General features: G+C 46.4%; 1 long non-coding RNA gene across 1 annotated transcript; it reads left to right on the top strand.

Moving 5' to 3' along the window:
• The first annotated feature begins 2,024 nt into the window (after window positions 1-2,024).
• Window positions 2,025-20,754, top strand: LOC126106354 (uncharacterized). The gene is made up of 3 exons (XR_007523335.1): window positions 2,025-2,108; window positions 14,305-14,404; window positions 20,700-20,754. It is a non-coding gene; the product is annotated as an uncharacterized LOC126106354 (long non-coding RNA).
• Window positions 20,755-22,043: the final 1,289 nt, after the last annotated feature.

Below are 22,043 nucleotides of genomic sequence, written 5' to 3'. Positions count from 1 at the left end.
GAAGTGGTGCAAAAGTCACAACAGATTTCTTAATCTTCACAAGAGAATAATAATCTAATCAAAATATAAATATCTTTAAAAAAAGAAATTACACCACACCTGCCAATAAAACGCAGTCTTGGTTAGCCTTCCTTACAACATTTTCTATGTGCTCCTCCCAGTTTCAGTTGTCCGTAATGGCATACCTTGTGTATGCAATACTACCGCCATCTGTACATGCGCACATCGCTATCCTATAGTCCGCAGCTCGTGGTCGTGCGGTAGCGTTCTCGCTTCCCACGCCCGGGTTCCCGGGTTCGATTCCCGGCGGGGTCAGGGATTTTCTCTGCCTCGTGATGACTGGGTCTTGTGTGATGTCCTTAGGTTAGTTAGGTTTAAGTAGTTCTAACTAGGGAACCTCCTCATCGCACCCCCCTCAGATTTAGTTATAAGTTGGCAAGTGGATAGGTCTTGAAAAACTGATCAATCGAGAAAACAGGAAGAAGTTGTGTGGAACTATGAAAAAATAAGGAAAATATACAAACTGAGTAGTCCATGTGCAAGATAGGCAACATGAAGGAGAACGTAAGCTCAGGAGCGCCGTGGTCCCGTGGTTAGCGTAAGCAGCTGCAGAGCAAGACGTCCTTGGTTCAAGCCTTCCCTCGAGTGAAAAGTTTAATTTTTTATTTTCAGTTTATGTGACAAACTCTTATGTTTTCATCACTTTTTTGGGAGTGATTATCACATCCACAAGAAAACCTAAATCCGGCAAGGCAGAAGAATCTTTTTACCCATTCGCCAAGTGTACAAGTTAGGTGGGTCGACAACATATTCCTGTCATGTGACGCACATGCTGTCACCAGTGTCGTATAGAATATATCAGACGTGTTTTCCTGTGGAGCAGTCGGTTGACCTATGACCTTGCGATCAAATGTTTTCGGTTCCTATTGGATCAAAACATGGATCAAATGGCTCTGAGCACTATGGGACTTAACTTCTAAGGTCATCAGTCCCCTAGAACTTAGAACTACTTAAACCTAACTAACCTAAGGACATCACACACATCCATGCCCGAGGCAGGATTCGAACCTGCGACCGTAGCGGCCGCGCGGTTCCAGACTGTAGCGCCTTTAACCGCTTGGCCACCACGGCCGGCCTTACCATTGGAGAGGCACGTCCTTTCGTCTACTAATCGCACGGTAATGCGGTGCGGTCGGAAAACACAGACACTAAAGTTATTACAGTGAACAGAGACGTCAATGAACGAACGGAGAGATCTTAACTTTAAGAAAAATAGAGAAAGTAAACTTTTCACTCGAGGCAAGAATTGAACCCAGGACCTCTCGTTCCGCAGCTGCTCACGCTAAGCACGGGACCACGGCGCTCCTGAGCTCACATTATCCTTGATAATGTGAGCTATATTGCACACGAACCACTCAGTTTGCATATTTTGCTTATTTTTTCATAGTTCCACACAACTTCATCCAGTTTTCTCGATTGATCTGTGTTCAGTTTTTCAGTGCCTATCCACTGTGCTAACTTATAACTAAATCTGAGAGGGGTGCGATGGGGAGGTTCCCTTGTAAGTTCTAGGGGACTGATGACCATAGATGTTAAGTCCCATAGTGCTCAGAGCCATTTGAGCTATCCAATAACTTTTATCACCTCCATTTATATTACCCCCGCTTGGTAACCAGGAGGTGTACCCCGGTAACTCCAGTATTCTGAAAAAGCGCCACGTGTTGAGAAATTTGAACGATTCAGGAGCTACCAGCTGCTAGCTGCCAAACTGCGACGACGTCAGGAGCCGCGCGCGGCGGGGCCTGTCACCGCGCTAGGAGGGCCGGGAGGCGCACCGCGCCCCGGCGCCGATGACGCGCACGTGGACGGCGCGCGGGCGCTTTCGCCCTGGCGGCGTCGGCCGGCGTCGCCTGCCAACGCGGTAAAAGTGCTTTTACTTTCCTCGGCTCTTTCTCCTCGCCGCCGCGCCGGGCCGTTTGATATAAAAGCTGCGTGCGGGCCCCGAGGCCACATCGCCCCCTTCGGCTCGCACCAGCACCTCTCCGCTCCCGCACCGCCCAGCAGCAGCCATGGTGTCCACCGCCCGCAAAGCCGCACTCGCCGCTCTCGTAAGTGTTTCACGTTCCCTCACAGGTCGCCGTATTTTTATACTTTTTTCTTGTGTATTTTTGTTTTGGACGGTTACCTGGGTAAGATATTGCAGTGCCAGTATTATTCCAAAATACGATGCAGTGTTCCTTTCGACATAGAACCCGGTACGTTGTCCTCGATGGTGAGTCTTCATCGGAGGTGAGGTTATCATCTGGAGTGCCCCAGAGATGTTGTTGTTGTGGTCTTCAGTCCTGTGACTGGTTTGATGCAGCTCTCCATGCTACTCTATCCTGTGCAAGCTTCTTCATCTCCCAGTACCTACTGCAGCCTACAACCTTCTGAATCTGCTTAGTGTATTCATCTCTTGGTCTCCCTCTACGATTTTTACTCTCCACGCTGCCCTCCAGTACTAAACTGGTGATGCCTCGATGCCTCAGAACATGTCCTACCAACCGATCCCTTCTTCTAGTCAAGTTGTGCCACAAATTCATCTTCTCCTCAATTCTATTCAATACCTCCTCATTAGTTACGTGATCTACCCATCTAATCTTCAACATTCTTCTGTAGCACCACATTTCGAAAGCTTCTGTTCTCTTCTTGTCCAAACTGTTTATCATCCATGTTTCACTTCCATACATGGCTACACTCCATACAAATACTTTCAGGAACGACTTTCTGACATTTAAATCTATACTCGATGTTAACAAATTTCTCTTCTTCAGAAACGCTTTCCTTGCCATTGCCAGTCTACATTTTATATCCTCTCTACTTCGACCATCATCAGTTATTTTGCTCCCCCAATAGCAAACCTCCTTTACTACTTTAAGTGTCTCATTTCCTAATCTAATTCCCTCAGCATCACCCGAGTTAATTCGACTACATTCCATTATCCTCCTTTTGCTTTCGTTGATGTTCATCTTATACCCTCCTTTCAAGACACTGTCCATTTCGTTCAACTGCTCTTCCAAGTCCTTCGCTGTCTCTGTCAGAATTACAATGTCATCGGCGAACCTCAAAGTTTTTATTTCTTCTCCATGGATTTTAATACCTACTTCGAACTTTTCTTTTGTTTCCTTTATTGCTTGCTCAATATACAGATCGAATAACATCGGGGAGAGGCTACAACCCTGTCTCACTCCATTCCCAACCACTGCTCCCCTTTCATACCCGTCGACTCTTATAACTGCCATCTGCTTTCTGTACAAATTGTAAATAGCCTTTCGCCCCCTCTATTTTACCCCTGCCACCTTCAGAATTTGAAAGAGAGTATTCCAATCAACATCGTCAAAAGCTTTCTCTAAGTCTACAAATGCTAGAAACGTAGGTTTGCCTTTCCTTAATCTTTCTTCTAAGATAAGTCGTAGGGTCAGTATTGCCTCACGTGTTCCAACATTTCTACGGAATCCAAACTGATCTTCCCCGAGGTCGGCTTCTATCAGTTTTTCCATTCGTCTGTAAAGAATTGGCGTTAGTATTTTGCAGCTGTGACTTATTAAACTGATGTCTCTACATAAATGATCTTTTGGATAGGGTGGATAGCAATGTGCGGCTGTTTGCTGATGATGCTGTGGTCTACGGGAAGGTGTCGTCGTTGAGTGACTGTTGGAGCATGCAAGATGACTTGGACAGGATTTGTGATTGGTGTAAAGAATGGCAGCTGACTCTAAATACAGATAAATGTAAATTAATGCAGATGAATAGGAAGAAGAATCCCGTAATGTTTGAATACTCCATTAGTAGTGTAGCACTTGACACAGTCACGTCGATTAAATATTTGGGCGTAGCATTGCAGAGCGATACGAAGTGGGACAAGCGTGTAATGGCAGTAATGGCGGATACTCGTCTTCGGTTCATTGGTAGAATTTTGGGAAGATGTGGTTCACCTATAGATGCCTTTCCTGTCACCACCCCTTCTCCCTGAGATTCACTAAATGTAATCCATTAACAAAGGAAGTCCCTTACGAAACACTCGCTTGACCGAAACCTGAAAATTGCTCCACAATATGAGATCCATATCAGCTAGGACTGGTAGACGAATTAGAGAAAATTCAAAGAAGAGCAGCACGTTTCGTTATAAATTTACTTAGCATGCTCGAGAGCGTCACGGCGATAGTCAGGGAACTCCAATGGCAGGGTGGCTCTCTGCATCACGGCGTACTTTACTGTTAAAGTTCCGAGCGCGTACATTCCTGAAGAGTAAACCAATATATTACTTCCCCGTACGTATATCTCGCGAAAAGACATGAAGATAAAGTGAGGAAGATTCAAAACTATATAGAGGCTTACCCGCCCCCTTGAATCGTTCGCGGCTGGGACAGGAAAGATGATGATGATAATAGTGTTTGGTTTGTGGGGCGCTCAACGCCCGTACAAAGCCCAATTTTCACACAATCCAATTTTTTCACATTCCAATATAACCAATGTGACGAATGATGATGATGAGAACAACACAAACACGCAGTCCCGAGGGAGAGCAATTCCCCAACCCGGCCGGGAATCGAACCCGTGATACCGAGGCAGCAACTCTAGCCAGGTAGGAAAGAGGAAAAGTGACAGTGGTATACGAAGTACTCCCCGCCATACACCAAAGGCGACTTTCGGAACGTAGATATAGCTATAAGTATGCAAGTGATTAGCATTTCACCTTAACCACACAGGACAGGTGGGAGTAGCACCATATACATTCTGTGCATAAGGAAAGATCACGCAACGGGTTTCTCAGTCAGCAAATCGCATTTGAATTTTGTTTCTTGTGACAAGGTTGTGTTTCGTCCCTGGCGGGACTCTCCCAGTGCGGCACTGTTATTGCTGCGATTCACGTAAAGCAGTTTCACTAACCGTTCACACCATCTCTTCTCAGTAGCAATACTGTTCACTCAGATTATGGCTTGTCAAATGACAGCGTGGATGTCATTCCGCCATGCAAACAGTGTGCAGCGCCAGGTTTGCCAACATTGGAACTAATTTGTTTTCCAACGTAAATCGGTTTCGCATTAACGCATTAGCAAATGTAGCAAGTTTCGCTGCCATACGATATTTGTAGCAGGCTGTGGAGTCCGTCAGTAGGTGTACTTTAATTGTAACCACCCAGTAGCTCCAGCGTTTCAGAAGAGGAGTGCACATAAACTACAAGACATACAGAAAGTAGTCACACGCTAGTGGATAGAACGTCTCCGCAAGTTTTTAACTAACAAGTGCTACATACGGACACCGTTTGTGATGTGACAAACATCAGTACAGGCAGAAGCGCATATGTGTGCAATTCATTGAAGCCACTGCTGCCGGGAAGTAACAACGACAGGAGCCCGCTTTGGAAATCTGTTCACTGGATTGCCCAACTTCAGGCGCGAACTTTGAAAATACGGAGCGGATGATCTGTCCACGTGTTCTTCCTCGCCTATCCCAACTGGTGCACTCTAGCTACCCCACGTCGGGAATTGCGAATCGAAACATGGACAGATGCTCTATCCACTGATATTTACCATTTTTCTCTGTCTTGTACGAGGTGCATTCAAGTTCTAAGGCCTCCGATTTTTTTTTCTCCGGACTGGAAAGAGATAAAAACATGCGCATTGTTTTAAAATGAGGCCGCGTTCATTGTCAATACGTCCCAGAGATGGCAGCACCGTACGGCAGATGGAATTTTACCGCCAGCGGCGAGAATGAGAACTGTTTTAAATACTTAAAATGGCGACGTTTTCCTTATTTGAACAGCGTGCAATCATTCGTTTTCTGAATTTGCGTGGTGTGAAACCAATTGAAATCGATCGACAGTTGAAGGAGACATGTGGTGATGGAGTTATGGATGTGTCGAAAGTGCGTTCGTGGGTGCGACAGTTTAATGAAGGCAGAACATCGTGTGACAACAAACCGAAACAACCCCAGGCTCGCACAAGCCGGTCTGACGACATGATCGAGAAAGTGGAGAGAATTGTTTTGGGGGGATCGCCGAATGACTGTTGAACAGATCGCCTCCAGAGTTGGCATTTCTGTGGACTCTGTGCACACAATCCTGCATGACGATCTGAAAATGCGAAAAGTGTAATCCAGGTGGGTGCCACGAATGCTGACGGACGACCACACGGCTGCCCGTGTGGCATGTTGCCAAGCAATGTTGACGCGCAATGACAGCAGGAATGGGACTTTCTTTTCGTCGGTTGTGACAATGGATGAGACGTGGATGCCATTTTTCAATCCAGAAACAAAGCGCCAGTCAGCTCAATGGAAGCACACAGATTCACCGCCACCAAAAAAATTTCGGGTAACCGCCAGTGCTCAAAAAATTATGGTGTCCATGTTCTGGGACAGCGAGGGCGTAATCCTTACCCATTGCGTTCCAAAGGGCACTACGGTAACAGGTGCATCCTACGAAAATGATTTTGAAGAACAAATTCCTTCCTGCACTGCAACAAAAACGTCCGGGAAGGGCTGCGCGTGTGCTGCTTCACCAGGACAACGCACCCGCACATCGAGCTAACGTTACGCAACAGTTTCTTCGTGATAACAACTTTGAAGTGATTCCTCATGCCCCCTACTCATCTGACCTGGCTCCTAGTGACTTTTGGCTTTTTCCAACAATCAAAGACACTCTCCGTGGCCGCACATTCACCAGCCGTGCTGCTATTGCCTCAGCGATTTTCCAGTGGTCAAAACAGACTCCTAAAGAAACCTTCGCCGCTGCCATGGAATCATGGCGCCAGCGTTGTGAAAAATGTGTACGTCTGCAGGGCGATTACGTCGAGAAGTAACGCCAGTTTCATCGATTTCGGGTGAGTAGTTAATTAGAAAAAAAATCCGAGGCCTTAGAACTTGAATGCACCTCGTACTTCTCGCGCAGTCGTTTTCCGAAACCTCGGAGGTACTTTTTGCTTTGGGTAAGCCTTGCCCCTACCCATCCGCCAACCCCCATGGCACTCGAGGGAAGCAGTCACGTAATGTTAGAGGACAGCCTTCCTGCAGACAGACGCAACTCGAACAGATCCGTCCGGCCACCAGGCGGCATCCCAGGCGCCGACAGAGGTTCCTGGCACCGTGGATCAATTCTCCTCTGTGGGCCACACGACAATATTGTAGTGTGTATTGTATCCTAGCGCCAGAACTATCTAGACTGGCGCTCGAGTCACGACGAGGACTCACCCCGAGTGAGCTTCTGGGGTCAGGCGCCATATGCTGTCGCATTACATCAATCGGGAACTCACTTTGGCCTCACCGCAAAGATGATGCTGTGTTTCATGCCAGTTATCAGCTAGTGATCACCTGTCTTCGTTTCTACCCTGGGCATGACTGTGTTTAATCATACTGGAACTTTGAAACTGAAATATCCTTCTGGGATTTTAACTCGTGCTCTCTAAAATTGTCCAAATCTTTAATTTGGACTGTCCCGTCAAAACTTGGACTTAAGCTAGCGCGGTGCATTGTGCATTTACCACTTAGAGATACACTGAATCACTAAAGAAACTGGTATAGGCTTGCGTATTAAAATACGGAGAGATGTAAACAGGAACTGAATACGGCGCTGCGGTCGGCAACGCCTACATAAGACAACAAGTGTCTGGTGCAGTTGTTAGATATGTTACTGCCGCTACAATGGCAGGTTGTCAAGACTTAAGTGACTTTGCACTTGGTGTTATAGTCAGCGCACAAGCAGATGGGACACAGCATCTCCGAGGTAGCAATGAAGGGGGACTTCCCCGTACGATCATGTCACGTGTGTACCATGAATATCAGGTATCCGGTAAAACATAAAATCTCCCACATCGCTGCGGCCGGAAAAAGATCCTGTTTGAACGGGACCGACGACGACTGAAGAGAATCGTTCAGTGAGACAGACGTGCAACCCTTACGCAAATTGCTGCAGATTTCAATGCTGGGCCATCAACAAGTGTCAGCGTGCGAAGCATTCAAAAACATCATCGATATGGGCTTTCGGAGCCGAAGGCCCAGTCGTGTAGCCTTGATGACTGCACGACACAAAGCTTTACGCCTCACCTAGACACGTCAACACCGACATTGGACTGTTGATAGCGGGAAACATGTTGCCTGGTCGGACGAGTCTCGTTTCAAACTGTATCGTGCAGATGGGCGTGTACGGATATGGAGAGAAACTCATGAATCTGTAGATCCACCGTGTCAGCACCGGACTGTTCAAGCTGGTGGAGGCTCTGTAATGGTGTGGGGCGTGTGCAGTTGGAGTGTTATGGGAGCCCTGATACTTCTAGATACGACTCTGACAGGTGACACGTACGTAAGCATCCTGTCTAATACCCTGCATCCATTCACGCCCATTGTGCATTCCGAAGGACTTGGGTAATTCCAGCAGGAAAATGCGACAGCCCACATGTCCAGAATTCCTATAGAGTGGCACCAGGAACACTCTTCTGAGTTTAAACACTTCCGCTGGCCACCAAACTCTCCAGACATGAACATTATTGATAATGTCTGGGATGCCTTGCAACTTTCTGTTCAGAAGAGATCTCTACCCCGTCGTACTCTTACGGACTCATAGACAGTCCCGCAGGATTCGTGGTGGTCAGTTCCATCCACCACTACTTCAGACATTAGTCGAGTCCATGCCAAGTCGTGTTGAGGCACTTCTGCGTGCTCCCGGGGCCCTACACGATATTAGGCTGGTGTACCAGTTACTTTGGATCTTCAATGTAGTTCATGCTGTGGGTAAGCCTTGCCCCTACCCATCCGGCAACCCCCGTGACACTCGAGGGAAGCAGCCACATAACTATTAGGGGCCAACCTCCCTGCAGACAGACGCTAGACGATTCGTCCGGCCACCAGACAGCATCCCAGTCGCCGATAGAGGTTCCTGGCACTATGGACCTCTTCTCGTCTGTGTAACACGTGACAAAAGTAGTGCCTATTGTTTTCTGGCGCCCGAACTGTATTTAGGCTGGCGCTCGAGCCACGACGAGCAGTTAGCTCCGAGTGTGCTTTTTGGGCCACGGGTAGAATGCTGTCGCATTACATCAATCAGGAACTCACTTTGGGGCGACTGCAGTGAGGACGCCGTGTTTCAGTGATCAGATAGTGTACTTGCAAGATTTCTTGTCTTCGTTTAATCGTATTGGTACTTTGAAACTGAAATATCCTTCTGGGATTTTAACTCGTGCAGTGTCTAATAGTACAAAACTATAACTCGCACTCTCCCGTCAAGACTTGAACTGTAACTAGCACGGTGCATTGTGCATTTACTGCTTAGTGATATTTTCTTGCAGTGTTTCTTTTCTTTCAAAAGGCCTTCAGCATTCAGGCGATACTGATGTTCATTCGTTCTCCAAAGATGCGACTGTTTCCATTCAGACCTTTGGCCTTGCTAATAATTTTACTGTTCTTTCACTACTTCAGAAGAGACTTTCTTTTTAATCCTGTTTATTCTTTATTCGAGATGCAATTGTCATCGTCAAGACCAGCAAACCAGGCTTATGGATAATCTACATCTACTCCATACTCCGCAAGCCACCTGTGTGGCGGAGGATACTTTGAGTACCTCTATCGGTTCTCCCTTCTATCCAAGTCTCGTGTTGTTCGTGGAAAGAAAGATTGTCGGTATGCCTCTGTGTGAGCTCTAATCTCTCTGATTTTATCCTCATGGTCTCTTCGCGAGATATACATAGGAGGGGGCAATATACTGCTTGACTCCTCGGTGAAGGTATGTTCTCGAAACTTCAACAAAAGCCCGTACCGAGCTACTGAGCGTCTCTCTTGCAGAGTCTTCCACTGGGGTTTACCTGTCATCTCCGTAACGCTTTCGAGATTACTAAATGATCCTGTAACGAGGCGGGCTGCTCTCCGTTGGATCTTCTCTATCTCTTCTATCAACCCTATCTGGTACGGATCCCACACCGGTGAGCAGTATTCCTTTGTTTTCGGATTGCATTTCCTTAGGATTCTTCCAATGAATCTCAGTGTGGCATCCGCTTTACCGACGATTAATTTTATATGGTCATTCCATTTTAAATCACTCCTAATGCGTACTCCCGGACAATTTATGGAATTAACTGCTTCCAGTTGCTGCTGACCTGCTATACTAAATGATAAAGGATCTTTCTTTCTATGTATTCGCAGCACATTATACTTGTCTACATTGAGATTCGATTGTCAATACCTGCACAATGCGTCAATTCGCTGCAGATCCTCCTGCATTTCAGTACAGTTTTCCATTGTTACAACCTCTCGATATACTACAGCATCATCCGCAAAAAGCCTCAGTGAACTTCCGGTGTTATCGATAAGGTCATATATGTATATTGTGAATAGCAACGGTCCTATGACACTCCCCTGCGGCACAGCGGAAATCACTCTTACTTCGGAAGACTTCTCTCCATTGAGAATGACGTGCTGCGTTCTGTGGTCTAGGAACTCTTCAGTCCAATCGCACAATTGGACTGATAGTCCATATGCTCTTACTTTGTTCATTAAACGACTGTGGGGAACTATATGTACGCAGATGTAAATGTCGAAGCCTTCATTACACGTGTTCCCGGGTATCTCACTGCTTTGGGTAACATTTGTAATTACCATGCGATGATCTTGCGTGTGTGTGTGTGTGTGTGTGTGTGTGTGTGTGTGTGTGTGTCTTTTGAGACTGTATGCTCCTATGATCCTGAAAGAAATGGGATTTCCGAAGTTTCCAGACGTCGCCATCAGTGATTCTACCTACATGCAACACGCCACTACATTTCCCATGTGGTGATCCTTTATGCATGTTCAAGTGTGAGAAGGGTGTTACGAGTAATCAAGGAAAACCCACAGTTGGGAAAAGGGGGCAAAATTAGTTGGTTACTGTCGAGTTGCAATTTACAATTTCTTTATTGATTACTTCAACCATTAAGTCATTTCTTTATCAATTGACCAGGAACAGACCCAAAAAAAACTAGTAGGCATGAGTGCCTTTTTAAAACAATTTACTTTACAGTTAACGGCCAAGCCATTTTACTTAAAACCGACTTTGATAAAACATTTGATAACAAATCAAAATTTTAACAGTAATGAAATTAAAAACTTTCCTTTACCGTTAATAGCCAAGCCATTTTACTTAAAACAGACTTTGATAAAGCATTTAATAAGAAAATTAAAACTTTCCAAGTAATGAAACTAATAAACTACCAATTTGCATACAATTTCGCCATCGAACATGTAGGGAGCCAACTTCTTTTAAACTTTGGCACAACAAGATATTAAATTACAAGGCTCGCTAGCAGGCAGAACTAGCATTTTCAAAGGATGCCAAGTACATTAAAACAATCAAAGTAAAGATACAGTCACTCACTTTATACAATAACTAACAATTTTAAAGCTACGTAGTTTTAAAAACCCACCAATGAAAGGCAAATTTAACCTTTTTAAACAGTGGTAAAAAACAATCAGAGTACAACCATTTAACATTTTACAATAAGTAACAACTTTAATACCATGTCCTGCCACCAAAATGTCCTGGGATAGAAATAATTAACCGACCGGGTGTAAGGGCGGCCACAATTGTCTCCCGAAGGATGCTCAGGCTAGAAGCGGGCTAACAGACCCACAACGCCTCACATTCAGCAATCACATCGACCTCACGCGAGGCTAGGGGAGGAGAAGGAATCTAATCAGGAACCATAATCCCTGCCCAAAAATACACTTCCTCCCAGGCAGTACTAATAAGAAGCCGAAAGATCACTATCTATAATTACACCGGCGACAGGGACAGAAAATCTGAACGCAGGAGGCCACAAGGCAGAAAAAATGTAATCTAAAACAATAATCACTGCCCAAAAATACACTTCCTACCGGGTAGTACTAATAAGAAGCGGAAAAGATCACTTTCTATAAATACACCGGCGACAGGGACAGGCAAGCCGAACGCAGGAGGCCACAACGCGGAAAAGACGCTGGTTGCACAAACCAAAATTCTTCATTTAACATCTAAGCCTTTAGCCAACTTAACTTGCAGTTTATCAGAGAAACAGCAGGTGAACTCCGATGCAAAGGTTCCTCACACCCGACAGTGTCCACGTCGCCAGCGTACCCAACTGGGCGCAGTCACGCCGCCACGCGCTCTGTCACCGGATCCCTCATCTTCTCTGCACCCACGGCGGCGAAATACCACTCCTCAGGTTGGGCGAGTTACTAGTCCATCATTCCCGCCTCCAGACGGAAAATTTAAACACATCCGTTACCTCCCACCAAGTAGTAAACTCGGAACCACAGCCGTGGCCCCCGGGTGCTCACAGCAAGAGCTTACAGCCTTGTCCCGTCAACTCGTCCCACTCGTTTCGCAACGCCAGGATAGACCACGCGGCTTCTCGGAACAACAGCCAACTCTCCACCGGCACGCCACGCCGCGGTCTCAACGTACGACATTCTCTAATCCCCGATTTTAAAAACCGACCGACCAAAAAGGGAACCAACCGACCATCCCCCCAAAGATCTTATTCCCTTACACAAGGTTAACAGGAAGCAACGGCTCGAAGATCGATATGACCAGACATGCCGCCAGAGGGGAATCTCAACAGAATCGTGCGCAGCATAACGATAAATATGAAAGAATCAATTAACGATGGATGGAAGGATTCAGAACAATCTTTACAGCGCGATATACAGGGTGTTACAAAAAGGTACGCCCAAACTTTCAGGAAACATTCCTCACACACAAATAAAGAAGAGATGTTATGTGGACATGTGTACGGAAACGCTTAATTTCCATGTTAGAGCTCATTTTAGTTTCGTCAGTATGTACTGTACTTCTCCGATTCACCGCCAGTTGGCCCAATTGAAGGAAGGTAATGTTGACTTCGGTGCTTGTGTTGACATGCGACTCATTGCTCTACAGTACTAGCATCAAACACATCAGTACGTAGCATCAACAGGTTAGTGTTCATCACGAACGTGGTTTTGCAGTCAGTGCAATGTTTACAAATGCGGAGTTGGCAGATGCCCATTTGATGTACGGATTAGCAGGCGGCAATAGCCGTGGCGCGGTACGTTTGTATCGAGACAGATTTCCAGAACGAAGGTGTCCCGACAGGAAGACGTCCGAAGTAATTGATCGGCGTCTTAGGGAGCACGGAACATTCCAGCCTATGACTCGCGACTGGGGAAGACCTAGAACGACGAGGACACCTGCAATGGACGAGGCAATTCTTCGTGCAGTTGACGATAACCCTAATGTCAGCGTCAGAGAAGTTGCTGCTGTACAAGGTAACTTTGACCACGTCACTGTATGGAGAGTGCTACGGGAGAACCAGTTGTTTGCGTACCATGTACAGCGTGTGCAGGCACTATCAGCAGCTGATTGGCCTCCACGGGTACACTTCTGCGAATGGTTCATCCAACAATGTGTCAATCCTCATTTCAGTGCAAATGTTCTCTTTACGGATGAGGCTTCATTCCAACGTGATCATATTGTAAATTTTCACAATCAACATGTGTGGGCTGACGAGAATCCGCACGCAATTGTGCAATCACGTCATCAACACAGATTTTCTGTGAACATTTGGGCAGGCATTGTTGGTGATGTCTCGATTGGGCCCCATGTTCTTCCACCTACGCTCTATGGAGCACGTTGTCATGATTTCATACGGGATACTCTACCTGTGCTGCTAATTTCAGTCGAAGTGTTCGTACGCTTCTCAACAACAGATTCGGTGACCGATGGATTGGTAGAGGCGGACCAATTCCATGGCCTCCACGCTCTCCTGACCTGATCCCTCTTGACTTTCATTTATGGGGGCATTTGAAAGCTCTTGTCTACGCAGCCCCGGTACCAAATGTAGAGACTCTTCGTGCTCGTATTGTGGACGGCTGTGATACAATACGCCATTCTCCAGGGTTGCATCAGCGCATCAGGGATTCCATGCGACGGAGGGTGGATGCATGTCTCCTCGCTAACGGAGGACATTTTGAACATTTCCTGTAACAAAGTGTTTGAAGTCACGCTGGAACGTTCTGTTGCTGTGTGTTTCCATTCCATGATCAATGTGATTTGAAGAGAAGTAATAAAATGAGCTCTAACATGGAAAGTAAGCGTTTCCGGTCACATCTCCACATAACATATTTTCTTTCTTTGTGTGTGAGGAATGTTTCCTGAAAGTTTGGCTGTACCTTTTTGTAACACCCTGTATGTTGAGAGCCGACACACGGTTCGAAGTGTGTTTGTGTGTTTCATGGCTCCATGCCGCTGTGATTCTGTGACAAGTGGGGACTCCCCCGTTCCGTTTCCAGATGTCGCTGTCCGTGCTGCTGGCCACGTGCGACGCGCAGCTGCAGTTCCGCGACTCCAAGCCGAAGAGGGGCATCGCCTCCCTGGGCTACGGACTACCAGGTCAGTACTCGCGCCCTGCAAGTCACTTCTGTAGCGGTCTACAGTCCACACATCCTTCTGTGATAGTCTGTCCTGTGCAAGCCTCTCCATTTCTGCATAACTGCTGGAGCCCATTTGCACTAGAACATCTGCTTACTGTAGCGATGCCACGGTCTACCTCTACAGTTTGACGCCCACACTTTCTCACATCACCTAAACTGACGATTGTCTGATGCATCGGGATTGAACCGTCAATTAGGGCGATTCACAAACAACAACTTAAATACACATCTTATTCCAAAAACGTTATCGTGGAAGTAGGGGCCAGGAGGTGCTGATGAAAAAACACACATTGATAAGGTTAACTTTTATTTTAAAAAGCTTTCAGTAATAAATTTTTTTAAGTCTGGCATTTCTTTAAAAAATTTAAAAAATTTTCCAATCATTTTCAAATAGCTTGACAATTTTCGTTATCAGAAGGAGATTACCAGGTATGACATTAACAACTTGCCAATAATGAGATTTTAACTTTATATATATATATATATATATATATATATATATATATATATATATATATATATATATATATAAGACAACCCTTAAAGAAACTCTTAAAAATAGCTCTGTGTAAGGATATTGCAAGGTTTAAACAATTCCAAAAACAAACTTTAAGTAGTTAGCTTTTACTAAGCAAAAATAGTTGTCTCTCGCCAGTTACATAACTTATATTTGTTACAAGATAAATGTGAATAAGCCATCACACAAACCTTCACATTAAAGGCAGTTCCCCAAAAAAAAAATTTCCTTAGCTCGGTGAGGGCGTGACACGTGTAAAGGGGCCCGAATCACAATAGGCCGAATAGTTACTGGTGGTCTACAGCGCCACAGCAGATCAGCCCCAAAACTTCCATTATAAGCCGCCACCTCCCCGAGTTACTCAAAACCAGAAGATGTAGCAAGGGTTGTGCCTACACAGACTCCGAACCCCAGAGACCCTCGACACCGAACCTAAATCACCCAATCGAGGTGTGAATGAAAACGGCCCGACCAAGAAGCAATTACGACATTCCCACGGACAGGCAAACGAAAACTGTGGTGTGAAGACCCCAACAAAACCACTGGTGAAGAAACTCACACACTTCACTAGAATTTGAAAACCTTCTCTTATATATATATAACTCTGTTACATAAAAACAGTACTCAAGTTCTCACACTCCACCCCAGCGCCGGGAACATGTCGCACTTCCAAATGTTCGTCAGAGCCAACCGCTGCCAGTGGTTTCAACGGCCGATAAGAAGACATACGGTCCCACGCGCTGATCGGCTTCTAAGCTTCATAAGACACGTGCATGCGGGTAAGGCAGACTTAGCCCCTGACAGCCAAGAGGTCGGCCAAAGCACGTGGCGAGCAGTTGACGACGCCCAACAACAGGGCCCCGCTCGCGCCACAACCTCTATCAGTCACCGCCCAGTACGTACTCCTCGATCGTCACGCGACCGTACACTTGCTCCACCTCCCGCCAGAGGGCGGTAGCTATCCAAACAGCGCGCCAAACCGAAAGCGCCACCGCAAACACTGGACGCGAATCGACAGCACTCCGCCTGGCGCGCTTTTCGAAGAGCCGGACACAACTACGGCTCGGGGATGTGCACTACCAACTGATCCTTATTGTAACCAACTGTTTCGTGACTTCCTCTTTTCACCAGTTTTATTCAGTACCTCCTCATTGCGTAGGATACATCTCCTCAGAATTATTGAGATGCTTTGGAGAGTTGACTGGTTTGCTAGATACGAGGCGTGTTTTTTTTTTTTAAGTAAGGTCCGTTTTGTTGCAGACACTAGTAGTTCGCGTGCATACCGCAACGAGCGCGTGCGTCGTGTACCGGCTTGCCTCAGAACAACTGTGCTCAGTTTCAGCTCTGTAGATAACCTGTACAGTACTGTTCTGTGCTTTCAAAATGTTTAAGGCTATCAACTCGCCCGCCGCGTGTCAGGTTCGCTCAGTGATACGGTTTTTGTCAGCAAGGAACCAGTGTGCTGCAGAAATTCATCGACAGATTTGCGAAGTGTACTGTGATACTGTTATGAGTGAAAGCAAAGTGCGTAAGTGGGTACAAGAATTCAAAGATGGCCGTGACAACGTCCATGATGAGGACCGCTCTGGTCACCGTTCTTTGATTACAGACGATTTGGTGGCTTCAGTTGAAGCAAATATTCGTGAGAACAGGCGCTTCATAAATAACAGGTCTGTCAAACGAATTTCCTGACGTCTCGAGATCAGTGCTTTACAACATTGTTTCTGAACACCCAAAAGTTTAGGAAACTGTGCTCCCGTTGGGTCCCGAAACTCCTAACAGAGGACCACAAAAACCACACATTTGAGTGTGCGATGAAGTTCTTCACACGTTATCACGAAGAAGGTGACGGCTTCTTGAGTCAGATCGTAACTGGAGACGAAACATGCATTTCGCATATCACCCCCGAATCGAAGCAACAGAGCATGGAATGGAGACACACACACTCGCCTGTAAAGACGAAGGTCAAACAGACTCTGTCTCAGCGCTAAATCATGGCGTCGGTGTTTTGGGATAGGCATGGTGTTTTGTTGGTCGACTTCATGCAACGAGGAACCACTATCAATGCAGAAGCATACTGCCAAACCCTGAGAATGCTAAGCAGAGCGATTCAAATCAAAAGACGCGGCATGCTGACAAAGGTAATTGTCCTTCTCTATGACAATGCAAGACCTCACACTGCAGGTCAGACCCTCCATTTATTGCACAGTTTTGGCTGGGAAGTTTTAGACTACCCACCCTACAGTCCTGATCTTGCACCGAGAGATTACCATCTGTTCCTCCACCTCAAACAACACCTCAGTGGCCACCGTTACAATGACGACAACGACGTGAAAACGGCACTGGACTCCTGGTTATCGGAGCAGGCGGCAAGTTTTTATGAAGAGGGTATTTTAAAATTCTTTGAGAGGTATGACACACGTTTGAACAAACTTGGCAACTGTGTCGAAAAATTGAGTGAAGTATGTACTTTCTGAAAATTAATTTACTTTTTTGAAACAACCTTTCGTTGTGTACTTATGTTCAACGGATCTTACTTGAAAAGCACGCCTCGTATATAAGACAGACGAAATACCCTCAGACTTAAGGAAGCATGTAACAGTTCCAGTGCTAAAGAAGACAAGGTGTGAACACTATCGTGCCATCAGTTTTATAGCTCATGGTTGCAAAATACTGACGCGTGTTACCCAGAAGAATGGGAAAACTGATAGAGGTCGATCTGGGGGAACATCGTTTTGTGTTCTGTAGAAATGTAGGACCACGCGAGACAGTACTTCGTTCAAAACTGGCACACAGGAAAAATAACAAGTTGCGCATTCATTACAGATACACAAATGATTAACATAAGTGTTAAATAAGAATGGCTAGTAATAACTCAACCAGTAAAATGACTTACAGAAACGCTAATATTAACAAAGTAGCCTCTCTTAACTAACGGACATAATGACTCAGAATGATTCCCAAATTGCACTTAACTTTAGAGAACAGCGTTAAGGCCCACAGCAGTACTTGGAAGCAATAACGCTACGGCCGGCAGGCAATACGAGCGTTCACTCCCCACGGCTTTGCACAGGCTCACTAGCAGGCGGTATATATTTATATATAGTCCGACCGGCCTCACAATGAGCGGTCCTGACAAGAATCCACAACCGCACCGATAACAGGAAACGAGCAGACTTACCAAATGGCCTGCAGCACAGATAGATTGCAATGAAAACAAGGTCAAATTACAGCCACACTGGAATATACAATAAGCATGCCCCCAAATTCTTATGGAGCAATACTCTAACATTACCCGTCTCCCAGTAAATTAGCAGGAAACTTAGAGATCACTTTCAGTTGCCTTAAGGCACTTTCAGCATTAAATAAACATACCAAATTCTGCCGTAACAAATGATTAAACCATTAACTGTACGGCTGAAACTTCCTGGCAGATTAAAACTGTGTGCCGGACCGAGACTCGGTCCAGCACACAGTTATAATCTGCCAGGAAGTTTCATATCAGCGCACACTCCGCTGCAGAGTGAAAATCTCATTCTGGAAACATCCCCCAGGCTGTGGCTAAGCCATGTCTCCGCAATATCCTTTCTTTCAGGAGTGCTAGTTCTGCAAGGTTCGCAGGAGAGCTTCTGTAAAGTTTGGAAGGTAGGAGACGAGGTACTGGCAGAAGTAAGGCTGTGAGGACGGGGCATGAATCGTGCTTGGGCAGCTCAGTTGTTAGAGCACTTGCCCGCGAAAGGCAAAGGTCGCGAGTTCGAGTCTCGGTCCAGTACACAGTTATAATCTGCCAGGAAGTTTCATATCAGCGCACACTCCGCTGCAGAGTGAAAATCTCATTCTGGAAACATCCCCCAGGCTGTGGCTAAGCCATGTCTCCGCAATATCCTTTCTTTCAGGAGTGCTAGTTCTGCAAGGTTCGCAGGAGAGCTTCTGTAAAGTTTGGAAGGTAGGAGACGAGGTACTGGCAGAAGTAAGGCTGTGAGGACGGGGCATGAATCGTGCTTGGGCAGCGCAGTTGGTAGAGCACTTGCCCGCGAAAGGCAAAGGTCCCGAGTTCGAGTCTCGGTCCGGCACACAGTTTTAATCTGCCAGGAAGTTTCATAACAGCGCACACTCCGCTGCAGAGTGAAAATATTCTGGAAACTATACGGCTACCGGGTGCGTAGACAACCGCAACCTGTCCCAGACGGTCAATATGTCCTTAAACAAGTTAAAATTTGCATGAAAACCACTTAAAACACACACTCCACAGATGATGAGAAACGAAATGAGGAACATCAGCCTCCTTAAAATAGCCACTGTGGAACCGAGTTCAGAACCATCTCCGGCAGCTACCCCTGCCACAATAAGTTTCAACCATCTTCTTAGTTAAGCACAGAATAAAACTCATACGTAACTTGGAGCTTGCAAATGACGAGCTGGGAAGCTGTTCGGCGTGAGACGACGAAACCACCACAGTTCTGTACGTCAAGGTGCCCAATGATCGGCACCGTACATCCGGCGCGACAAAAGACAAGGGCGGCGAGCACGGCGAGGCCCATACACCACGGTTAGGGACGCGGGCTTGTTTTCAACACAAGTTGGCTCGTAGAACGCCGACCGGAGACTGCCTCGTCACACGTTCACCCGGGAAACAGCTGGGGGGGGGGGGGAGGGGGGGGAGGGAGCAGATAGCAAGACAGCTGAATATCGATATCAACGATGTAAGTAGAACACCCTACCGCCAGTCGCCATGGCTCCGATACCTTTCCAGACATGAGTTCCTATTCAAAATATTATGTACTCACTCCCCTCTACTCGTCCTAGAAATCCCTAATGGGAATTTCCGAACACACTGTATTTCTTAACCAAAGTGATTGCTGTAGTCGCACGAATACTTTTTTTTTTGCGCCATTCATTTTGTATCACCCTGTATATACCTGGTGATCAAAAAGTCAGTATAAATTTGAAAACTGAATAAATCATGGTATAATGTAGATAGAGAGGTACAAATTGCCACACATGCTTGGAATGACATGTGGTTTTATTAGAACAAAAGAAAATAAAAATACAAAAGTTCAAAAAATGTCCGACAAATGGCGCTTCATCTGATCAGAATAGTAATAAATAGCATAACAAAGTAAGACAAAGCAAAGATGATGTTCTTTACACGAAATGCTCAATATGTCCACCATCATTCCTCAACAATAGCTGTAGTCGAGGAATAATGTTGTGAACATCACTGTAAAGCATTGGCGTCGGATGTTGTCTTTCGGCATCCCTAGAGATGTCGGTCGATCACGATACACTTGCGACTTCAGGCAACCCCAAAGCCAATAATCGCACGGACTGAGGTCTGGGGACCTGGGAGGCCAAGTATGACGAAAGTGGCTGCTGAGCACACGATCTTCACGCGCGCAAGAGATCTTTCACGCGTCTAGCAATATGGGGTGGAGCGGCATCCTGCATTTTGGTTCTAATAAAACCCCATGTCATTCCAAGCATGTGTGTCAGTTTTTACCTCTCTATCTACATTATTCCGTGGTTTATCAAGTTTTCAAATTTATACTGACTTTTTGATCACCCGGTATGTTCTTTGTCCAAATGACGTGGAACACACGTCAATCCTCGGTCTCGGCCGAGCACTGACTGTACTCATCACATTAACTGAGAACTGTCTGAGCCTATCCTCGTCAAGTTAAGGAGGCAGTACAGCGAGGCGCGAGTATAAGCTTACTGTAGAGTTGTCTCTCTGCAGGCGTGGCTGTACCAGCAGCGGGCTCCCTGGTGGCGCCGTACAACTACTTCTTCAGGAGCCAGCCGGCGCACTACGCCGCGGCAGCGCCACTTTCCCTGGCCGGCCACTACGCGGCAGCACCTGCGGCGCCGGCCTACGCCGCCCCCGCGCCCGCCTACGCCGCCCCCGCAGCTGCCTACGCCGCCCCCCACGCCGCCTACGCCACCCCCGCCGCCGCCTACGCCGCCCCCCACGCCGCCTACGCCGCCGCCCCCGCAGCCTATGCCGCCTCCCCAGTTGGACCGTACGCGGCTGCACCCGCGGCCTTCGCCTCTCCTGCGGCAGCGGCCTACGCTAAGCCGGCAGCTGCGGGATATGGCTACCTGGGCTGAAGGCGCTGCCGACTGCTCCAGCCACCGTAGCGGAGTATCTTCCTCTCCGAGTTCCTCGTGTCGTCTCAGCGTAATCTGTCTTCTTTTTTTATAACTGCAATATTTATTGTACTTCAGTCATCACAGTGTCCCAGAAGGGCTCTGGTTGCTTGTTGTACTGTAATAAAAACTTTATATATAATACCAAACACAATTTTTTAATTTTGTTATTAACACTGCAAACTCTACTGACCCTACGACTTATCTTAGAAAATAGATTAAGGAAAGGCAAACCTACGTTTCTAGCATTTGCAGACTTAAAGCTTTTGACAACGTTGACTGGAATACTCTCTTTAAGCTTTTGACAACGTTGACTGTGTAAGTAGGCTGTTTAGGTTTTTATGTTGGTTACGTCACCTAGCGCTCTGTATGAAAATCACTGGCTGTGCTGTGTGCAGTCCGTGGCTGGTTGGCATTGTTGGAATATTCGCCATTGTAGTGTTAGGCAGTTGGATGTGACCAGCGCGCAGCGTTGTGCAGTTGGAGGTGAGCCGCCAGTAGTGGTGGATGTGGGGAGAGAGATGACGGAGTTTTGAGAACGGATGATGTGGACGTGACACACTAAATTTGTAAGACTGGATGTCATGAACTGATATCTATATATATTATGACTTTTGAACACTATTAAGGTAAATACATTGTTTGAAGGATTTCACGACCGGATGACATATCTTCTGGTAAACCTTCCGGGATGTAAGGTCGTGGTCCATGAAACTCTTCAGCTCCTAACGTTTCGTCCAGAGCTGCGCTGGACATCTTCAGAGGGGTGTTTCTCCTCCGGTGAGTCTTGCCGACTCGAAACGTTAGGAGCTGAAGAGTTTCATGGACCACGACCTTACATCCCGGAAGGTTTACCAGAAGATAATACATTGTTTGTTCTCTATCAAAATCTTTCATTTGCTAACTATGCCTATCGGTAGTTAGTGACTTCAGT

Source organism: Schistocerca cancellata, chromosome 10 (assembly GCF_023864275.1).
Source record: "Schistocerca cancellata isolate TAMUIC-IGC-003103 chromosome 10, iqSchCanc2.1, whole genome shotgun sequence".
NCBI lineage: Eukaryota > Metazoa > Arthropoda > Insecta > Orthoptera > Acrididae > Schistocerca > Schistocerca cancellata.
This window is presented reverse-complemented; position numbering and strand designations above follow the sequence as displayed.